Source organism: Salmo salar, chromosome 14 (genome assembly GCF_965601325.2).
Source record: "Salmo salar chromosome 14, fSalSal1, whole genome shotgun sequence".
In the NCBI taxonomy this organism is placed as follows: domain Eukaryota; kingdom Metazoa; phylum Chordata; class Actinopteri; order Salmoniformes; family Salmonidae; genus Salmo; species Salmo salar.
The window spans coordinates 46,977,149-46,986,272 of record NC_138304.1 but is presented as its reverse complement, the minus strand read 5'-3'; the positions used below and the strand labels follow the sequence as shown (position 1 = coordinate 46,986,272).

The window sequence follows — 9,124 nt, the reverse complement described above, 5'->3', positions numbered from 1 at the left end:
TCCGGTGATGATCCACGGTCCGGGTCCTTCGGCGACGATCCACACAAAAACGGAGGGATCAGCGGGCAGAGCGGAGGTTACGCCCCGAACCGGAGCCGCCTCCTCTGCTGGAGGATCCGCGGGATGAGAAGGTTCTGTGTACTGCACCAGAGCCGCCACAGACATTAGTCACCCTCCCTTTTTTTTTCATGTTTGTTTAGGTGCGTTCGGAGTCCGCACTTTTGGGGGGGGGGGGGGGGGGGGGGGGGGGGGGGGGTGTACTGTCACGTCCTGACCATAGAAAGCTGTTATTTCTATGGTAGAGTAGGTCAGGGCGTGACAGGTTTTTTTTCTAGTTTCGTTTTTCTATGTTTTTATGTTCTAGTTTTGTATTTCTATGTTGGGTTTTTGTTTGGGATTATCTCCAATTAGAGGCAGCTGGTCATCATTGTCTCTAATTGGAGATCATACTTAAGTAGGTGTTTTTCCCACCTGGGTTTGTGGGAGATTGATTTTCAGTAGTGTATGTTTCACCTCTGTGTCACGGTTTGTTGTTTTTGTTCTTTAGTTTATGTGTATGTATTACATCGTTTTACAGTGAAAATAAAATGTGGAACAACACACACGCTGCACTTTGGTCCGCTCCTTCCTACGACAACCGTGACAGCACCATGACACACAGTTTGGTTCCTTTGCCATGTTGACTTATAACAGCATATGATAGGCCGTGTTTTGATACGATGTTGTCCTGGAAACCAATGCTGTTGTCTTGCAAACCGACTCATAAGATACTGCTGATCAAAGTCTTAGAGGTCAGTGAGAATGTAAATGTCATACTACTGGACAGTAACGTTGATCGACACAGGGCTGCTAATTACATCAAACTGGTACAAAATATATAAACTCAGCAAAAAAGAAATGTCCCTTTTTCAGGACCCTGTCTTTAGTGGTGGCAGCATCATGCTGTGGGGATATTTTTCAGTGGCAGGAACAGGGAGACTAGTCAGGATTGAGGGAAATATAAACGGAGCAAAGTACAGAGAGATCCTTGATAAAAACCTGCTCCAGAGTGCTCAGTACCTCAGACTAGGGGCGAAAGTTCACCTTCCAACAAGACAACGACCCAAAGCACACAGCCAAGACAACGCAGGAGTGGCTTAGGGACACGTCTCTGAATGTCCTTGAACCCGATCGAACATCTCTGGAGAGACATGACAATATCTGTGCAGCGACGCTCCCTATCCAACCTGACAGAGCTTCAGAGTATCTGCAGATTAGAATGGGAGAAACTCCCCAAATACAGGTGTGCCAAGCTTGTAGCGTCGTACCCATGAAGACTGAAGGCTGTAATCGCTGCCAAAGGTGCTTCAACAAAGTACTGAGTAAAGGGTCTGAATACTTATTTATGTGTGATATTTCAATTTTTTGTGGGGAGGAATTTGCTAAATGTTCTAAAAACCCGTTTTTGGGGTCATTATGGGGTATTGTGATGTCATTATGGGGTATTGTGATGTCATTATGTGGTATTGTGTTTAGATTGATAATGGGGAAAAACAATTGAATTCAGAATAAGGCTGTAACGTAACAAAATACATTCCGAATCCACTGTAGCTAAGGGTTTGTATGGCTGAAATTATGTCAGCTAAACTGTGAGGGTCAGGAGTTTTTCCTGGGCTTGGAAGTAGAAGTTCTGACATGAGTGGACATAGCATACAGTGACATGCATTGGTGGAAAAAATACCCAATTGTCATACTTGAGTTTGTTAGGCACACCACCCCGTTCACGAAAATGGTTTGCTCCTACATACAGTGAGTCACGTGGCCGTGGCATGCTATATAACGCAGGCAGACAGGCATAGAGGCTTTCAGTTACTGTTCAATTTGAATGTTAGAATGGGCAAAACGAGAGACCTAAGCGACATTGAGCGTGATATGTTTGACGGTGCCGGGAGCGCCGGTTCCAGTATCTCAGAAACGTCCGGCCTCCTGGGCTTTTCACGCATGACAGTGTCTAGGGTTTACCGAGAATGGTGCGACAAACAAAAACCATCCGGTCAGGCGAAGTCCTGTGGGCGAAAACAGTTTGTTGATAAGAGATCGAAAGAGAATGGCAAGAATCATGCAAGCTAACAGGCGGGCCACAAACAGACAAATAATGGCGCAGTATAACAGTGGTGTGCAGAACTATATCTCGATACGCACAACTTGTCGGTCCTTGTCACGGATTGGCTCTTTGCAGCAGACGACCACACCGGGTTCCACTCCTCTCAGCTAAAAACAAGAAGAAGCGGCTCCAGTGGGCACGCAATCATCAACACTGGACAATTGAGAAGTGGAAAAACATTGCCTGGTTCGACGAATCCCAGTTCCTGTTGCGTCATGCTGTCAGAGTCAAGATTTGGTGTAAGTGGCATGAGTCCATGGACCCATCCTGCCCAGTGTCAACGGTACAGGCTGGTGACGGTGGTGTAATGGAATGGTTTCCTGGAACACGTTAGGGTCCCTTAATACCAACTGAGCAACATTTGACCGCCACATCTTGTAGAGTCCTGCACCAAATAATGAATGATGTTCTGGATGCAAAGTACTAGATGGGTGTACCTAATAAACTGACTGTATACTGTAGGCCTATGTAGCTTATACTGTATTTGTCTTTTGAAGCAACTTTTTATCCTTCGCAAGAAGACGAAAGGGGTGGGGATCAAGCTGCTTCCCTGTCTCACCCCACAGCCCGGGGGAAAGAATTGTAATTTTAACAGCAGACCTGTTGTTTGTTTACATGAATTTTATAACGTTGTATGTTTCCCCAACACATCTCTCTCTGTCTCTCTCTCTCTGTCTCTCTCTCTCTGTCTCTCCATCTCACTCTCTCACTCTCTCTCTCTGTCTCTCCATCGCACTCTCTCACCTCTCTCTCTCTTTCTTTCTCTCTGTCTCTCTCCCTCTCTCCCTCTCTCCCTCTGTCTCTCTCTCGCTCTCTCTTTCTGTCTCTCTCTCTCTATCTCTCTCTCCTCTCTGTCTCCCTCTGTCTGTCTCGCTCTCTCTCTCTCTCCCTCTCTTTCTCTCTCTCTCGCTCTCTCTTTCAATTCAATTTCAATTCAGTTCAATTCAAAGGGCTTTATTGGCATGGGAAACATATGTTTACATTGCCAAAGAAAGAAAAAAATAGATAATAAACCAAAGTGAAAAAATAAAAAATGAATAGTAAATAAACTCAGCAAAAGGGAACGTCCCCTTTTCAGGACCCCGTCTTTCAAAGATAATTCGTAAAAATCCAAATAACTTCACAGATCTTAATTGTAAAGGGTTTAAACACTGTTTCCCATGATTGTTCAATGAACCATAAACAATTAATGAACATGCACCTGTGGAACGGTCGTTAAGACACTAACAGCTTACAGACAGTAGGCAATTAAGGTCACAGTTATGAAAACTTAGGACACTAAAGAGGCCTTTCTACTGACTCTGAAAAACACTGAAAGAAAGATGCCCAGGGTCCCTGAGGACTGCAGATGTGGCCAGGGCAATAAATTGCAAGGTCCGTACTGTGAGACGCCTAAGACAGCGCTACAGGGAGACAGGACGGACAGCTGATTGTCCTCGCAGTAGCAGACTACGTGTAACAACACCTGCACAGGATCGGTACATCCGAACATCACACCTGTGGGACAGGTACAGGATGGCAACAACAACTGCCTGAGTTACACCAGGAACGCACAATCCCTCCATCAGTGCTCAGACTGTCCGCAATAGGCTGAGAGAGGCTGGACTGAGGGCTTGTAGGCCTGTTGTAAGGCAGGTCCTCACCAGACATCACCGGCAACAACGTCGCCTATGGGCACAAACCCACCGTCGCTGGACCAGATGCCCAGGGTCCCTGTACCAGTACTTATTACAGCTGGTGGCCACACCAGATACTGACTGTTACTTTTGATTTTGACCCCCCCCTTTGTTCAGGGACACGTTATTCCATTTCTGTTAGTTACATGTCTCTGGAACTTGTTCAGTTTATGTCTCAGTTGATGAATCTTGTTATGTTATTTTGCTGAGTTTATTAGTTAAAGTACAAAAGGGAAAATAAATCAACATAAATATGCGTTGTATTTACAATGGTGTTTGTTCTTCACTGGTTGCCCTTTTCTTGTGGCAACAGGTCACAAATCCTGCTGCTGACATGGTACACTGGTATTTCACCCAATAGATATGGGAGTTTATCAAAATTGGATTTGCTTTTCAAATTCTTTGTGGGTCTCTGTAATCTGAGGGAAATATGTGTCTCTAATATGGTCATACATTTGGCAGGAGGTTAGGAAGTGCAGATCAGTTTCCACCTCATTTTGTGGGCAGTGTGCACATAGCCTGTGTTCTCTTGAGAGCCAGGTCTGCCTACAGCGGCCTTTCTCAATAGCAAGGCTATGCACATTGAGTCTGTACATAGTCAAAGTTTTCCTTAACTTTGGGTCAGTCACAGTGGTCAGGTATTCAGCAGCTAATAGCCTTGTTTCTGTTTGCATATTGGTGCCTCTGGTCTACAGTGTCACAACACGTCCTTTGCTGCATGAGTTTATGGGTACTGACACTTCCATGAGGCTCCTTCTCATCCCGTACCACCTGAGGCCAAAGTTATGGTATGAAAACATGCTGAGAGAGAGAGAGAGAGAGAGAGAGAGAGAGAGAGAGAGAGAGAGAGAGAGAGAGAGAGAGAGAGAGACCTTGCCTGTATTGTCTGATGTTCAAAACCACAGCTGCTCATCTGCTATTGTTCATAATTTTTACTTGATCTTCTACATCTGAAAATGTTCAGGACTTTAACAGCTGCAGTACATATAGTCACGTTCCACCAGAGCACTCTTCGGTTTTGCTCTTTGCTACTGAATATATTTGTTTTCCTTTTTTCTTGTACCTCTGTACATTTGATTGGACGGCGTCTGGCTTTCTGCTCTGCCCGTGTCGTCTTTCGGAACCAAATTACATTTTAGCACAAGCAAAACAAAGATATAGGGTGAATTATTTTTGAATGACTGATCGTGTAAAAACCTCATGCGGCTTCCGGATTGCAAACATCTGTGCTCTGAGGCCGCATGCAAACCATCCCTCTAAATAGGGCTGTCTATTTCTGTTGGGCTGCAGGGAAACATGTGTTTGACATCAGTGTCACTCTCAGATGTTATTCAGTGGTGCAGTAGTAGGTCTTTCTTCACTGTCTGTCCCCGAAGGAGCTTCACTAGGGGAGATGGAGGAAGAGTAACTATTGGTGTGTCCCAAATGGCAACCTATTCCCTTTATAATGTGTTCCAAATGGCAACCTATTCCCTTTATAATATGTCCCAAATGGCAAACTATTTGCTTTATAATGTGTCCCAAATGGCAACCTATTCCCTTTATAATGTTTCCCAAATGGCAACCTATTCCCTTTATAATGTGTCCCAAATGGCAACCTATTCCCTTTATAATGTACATTCTGATGACAAAGTCGGCTGTAACTACGCCTGACCTAGCATTTAAAAAAATACTTTTTAACGCCCAACTGTTGAAACTAGCTACCAAGGCCTTAAGGTAAAAAAAAATGATCAAACATACCTGATTTTCTAAACCTTTTAAATTGGATTTAGATAAATAGATGACTTTAGATGGATATAACTCATTGCCATTGAGTGCATTTCAAAGTGGTCAACCGAGTGGGGATTCCTATGGGTTGGGAGGGATCAGCCAATGATCAGTGAGCATTGTCTTCTTCAAATTGGATTGCCTATGGTTTGTAAACCAATGACTAAGGTAACATCCAGGAGACAAAGATTTATATCAGGACATTAGTCCCAAGAACCAAACTCAGTGAGTTGAGACCATTGAGACCATGAGTACGGTTCCATGCACACAATAATACAATAACCGTGGATAGTCAGATTAATATAATAGTTTGTTTGAAACGTTTACATGCTTTGCAAAAATATAACATTTCCCTAATAATACTTTTTCCATGGACACATCTGAAATCAGGCTACCTGATAGGATGCCACTTAAATAAATGCAGAAAATTGCCAATCCAAATAAACGTTATATCACAGCAACCATGTTATTTTTGTGAAGTCTATTTGATTCTGAATTGGGGGGGAAAAAAAGGGTATTTCTAAGATATTTTTTTTCTTCCTGAACTCACTGCACTCGGGCATAAGAGGGAGGCTTACGCTACCGGTGCTGGCACATGCACAGATAAAATACACCGCTGGAATGCCGATTAAGCTATTTAAACGTCCTAATAATACAAAAGATTGCTCAGAAAACCAGGTGTTTTAATTGGCTTATGCTTCCTTCGATATTGACCTTCTGATGTATGCAGAGTAAAGTGTTTACATGATTATTGTCATACTCGGCCTACTGACTTAATCACTTGAATTACTCCATGACAAGTTAAAGACCGGATTTATGTGGGCCCGTTCTTCAATTGTAAGAAACTCAAGTAAAGTAAAGTAAACTTGAGTACAGTAAACTTGAGTACAGTATAATAGAGTACAGTAGAGTACAGTAGACCACAGAACACAGTACACAGTACTCCATCACAGTACATTATAGAGGTCTATGTTTTGTCTAAATAGATGTCAATGTTTGGGCTCTTGGAGGGTGGGATCCCCCCTGCTGGCTATGCATTTTAATACTCTATATTTTTTTCCTTAAGTGTGCACTTGTCCACTACCCACATGGTGGTCCTCTGTAGCTCAGTTGGTAGAGCATGGCGCATGCAACTTTAAAATGGAGATAGTCTCAGTGGTGCTGCCTGTGCTGTCACAGACGTCATAATGGCACATTAAATTATTTAGGTTCTGACTGTTTCGGTTTGGACAATTTTGATTTATTTTGGACTTAGATATGTTAGCTATGGGGATTTTTTTTATCTTTTATTTGGACAGATGTACATCCCAGAAAACATGTATTTGAGTCCCAAAACCGTACTTTACATATTTCTTGATATATAAGAGGTTCGGTAGTGAATTTCTTAAAAATACATGAAGATTTACCAACTTGCTCACTCATTTTCTCCTAAATGTTTGCAGACTACTCACCATGTGGCTATGCTGGAGATGGGTGTAATCCCATATGTTTGTTGTTGCCTTGGATTGAATTAGAGCATATCATGATAGAAATTAATTACGTAAGTTTGGAGACCCCTACGTTTTTTTTTTTTCAATCGTTTTTTGGGGGGTTGGACTGCAATTTGTACCACTTCTGTTGAATTACCCATATAAGGGTTCCATTGGAAGATGGAACCGACAGAGAGGGCTGCCTCGCTTCTAGCCCTTTTTTTATGTATTATTTCTTACATTGTTAGCCCATAAAATCTTAAGTGTTATTACATACAGCCGGAAAATAACTATTGGATATCAGAGCGACGTAAACTTACCAACACTACGACCAGGAATACGACTTTCCCGAAGCGGATCATTTTTCCGAACCACCCAGGGCATTTGAACTGATTCCAGAGGCTGACCCAAAACAACGCCTCCGGGGAAGAGGAAGACAGAGCGGTCTTCTGGTCAGACTTCGGAGGTGCACACACCACCCACTGCTTCTGAGTATATTACTCGCTAATGTCCAGTCTCTAGATAACAAGGTCAACGAAATCAGGGCAAGGGTTGCTTTCCAAAGAGACATCAGGGATTGTAACATACTCTGTTCCACGGAAACATGGCTCTCTCGGGATATGCTGTCGGAGTCAGTACAGCCACCTGGATTCTTTGTGCGTCGCGCTGATAGGAATAAACATCTCTCTGGGAAGAAGAAGGGCGGGGGTGTATGTTTCATGATTAACGACTCATGGTGTAATTGTAACAACATACAGGAACTCAAGTCCTTTTGTTCACCTGACCTAGAATTCCTCACAATCAAATGCCGACCATAATATCTCCCAAGATAATTATTTTTGGTTATTGTCCCTTATTTTTGGTATATCCCCCCTCAAGCCGATACCACGACGGCCCTAAAGGAACTTCACTGGACTTTATGCAAACTGGAACCCATATATCCTGAGGCTGCATTTATTGTAGCTGGGGATTTTAACAAAGCAAATTTGAGAACAAGGCTACCTAAATTCTATCAGCATATTGACTGTAGCACTCACGCTGGAAAAACACTGGATCACTGCCACTCTAACTTCTGTGATGCGTACAAGGCCCTCCGTCCTTTCGGCAAATCTGACCACGATTCCATTTTGCTCCTCCCTTCCTATAGGCAGAAACTCAAAGAGGAAGTACCGTGCTAAGGACTATTCAATGCTGGTCTGACCAATCCTAACCTGGTAAAACCTACCCTAACCAGAAACCGTGGATTGATGGAGGCATTCGCGCAAAACACAAAGTGCGAACCACCGCATTTAACCACGGAAAGGTGACTTGGAATATGGCCGAATACAGTGTTGTTATTCCCTCTGCAAGGCAATAAAACAAGCAAAATGTCAGTATAGAGACTGTGACGACCCTCCCACTCTGTCTGACGAATTCTGTCTCTTTGCTCTTGTTTTCCTTAATAGGTTGTCGGTGGGCGGAGCCAGAAGGGTCGTCGGCGAAATGGGACACACCTGGGCTCGGGTGTGTCCCAGGATAAATACACCTCTTCCCCATTCACTGAGGAGACTCTCTCCATGCAGACACACTGATAGATTTTGGTTGTGGCATTTTTGTAGCTGTTTGTTTGTTTGTTTGTTTGTTTGTTTGTTTGTTTGTTTGTTTGTTTGTTTGTTTGTTTGTTTGTTTGTGTTGGCACCTTTCAACACCCCTCATTATCACATTTATGGATGCAACCACTCACTTACACTACTGACTACACACACCATTGTTAATTGTATTTAGTTTACTTTAGTTAATAAATATATTTTGTTATTCTTTATCTCCACATTGTCTCCCTTTTTGTTATTAACTTCGAGCCAGTTCGTGACAGACAATGAGGAGTTGCAATTCAATGGCTCAGACACAAGATGTATGTGGCAGGGCCTACAGACAATCATGGCTACAAAAGGAAAACCAGCCACATCACGGACACCGACGTCTTGCTTCCAGACAAACTAAACACCTTTTTTGCCAGGTTTGAGGACGATACAGTGCCACCGACGCGGCCCGCTACCAAGGACTGTGGGCTCTCTTTCTCCGTGGCCGAC

General features: G+C 43.3%; 1 long non-coding RNA gene across 1 annotated transcript; it reads left to right on the top strand.

Moving 5' to 3' along the window:
• The first annotated feature begins 622 nt into the window (after nt 1-622).
• LOC145860357 (uncharacterized) lies at nt 623-8,856 on the top strand. The gene is made up of 2 exons (XR_014380387.1): nt 623-1,341; nt 8,203-8,856. It is a non-coding gene; the product is annotated as an uncharacterized LOC145860357 (long non-coding RNA).
• Nucleotides 8,857-9,124: the final 268 nt, after the last annotated feature.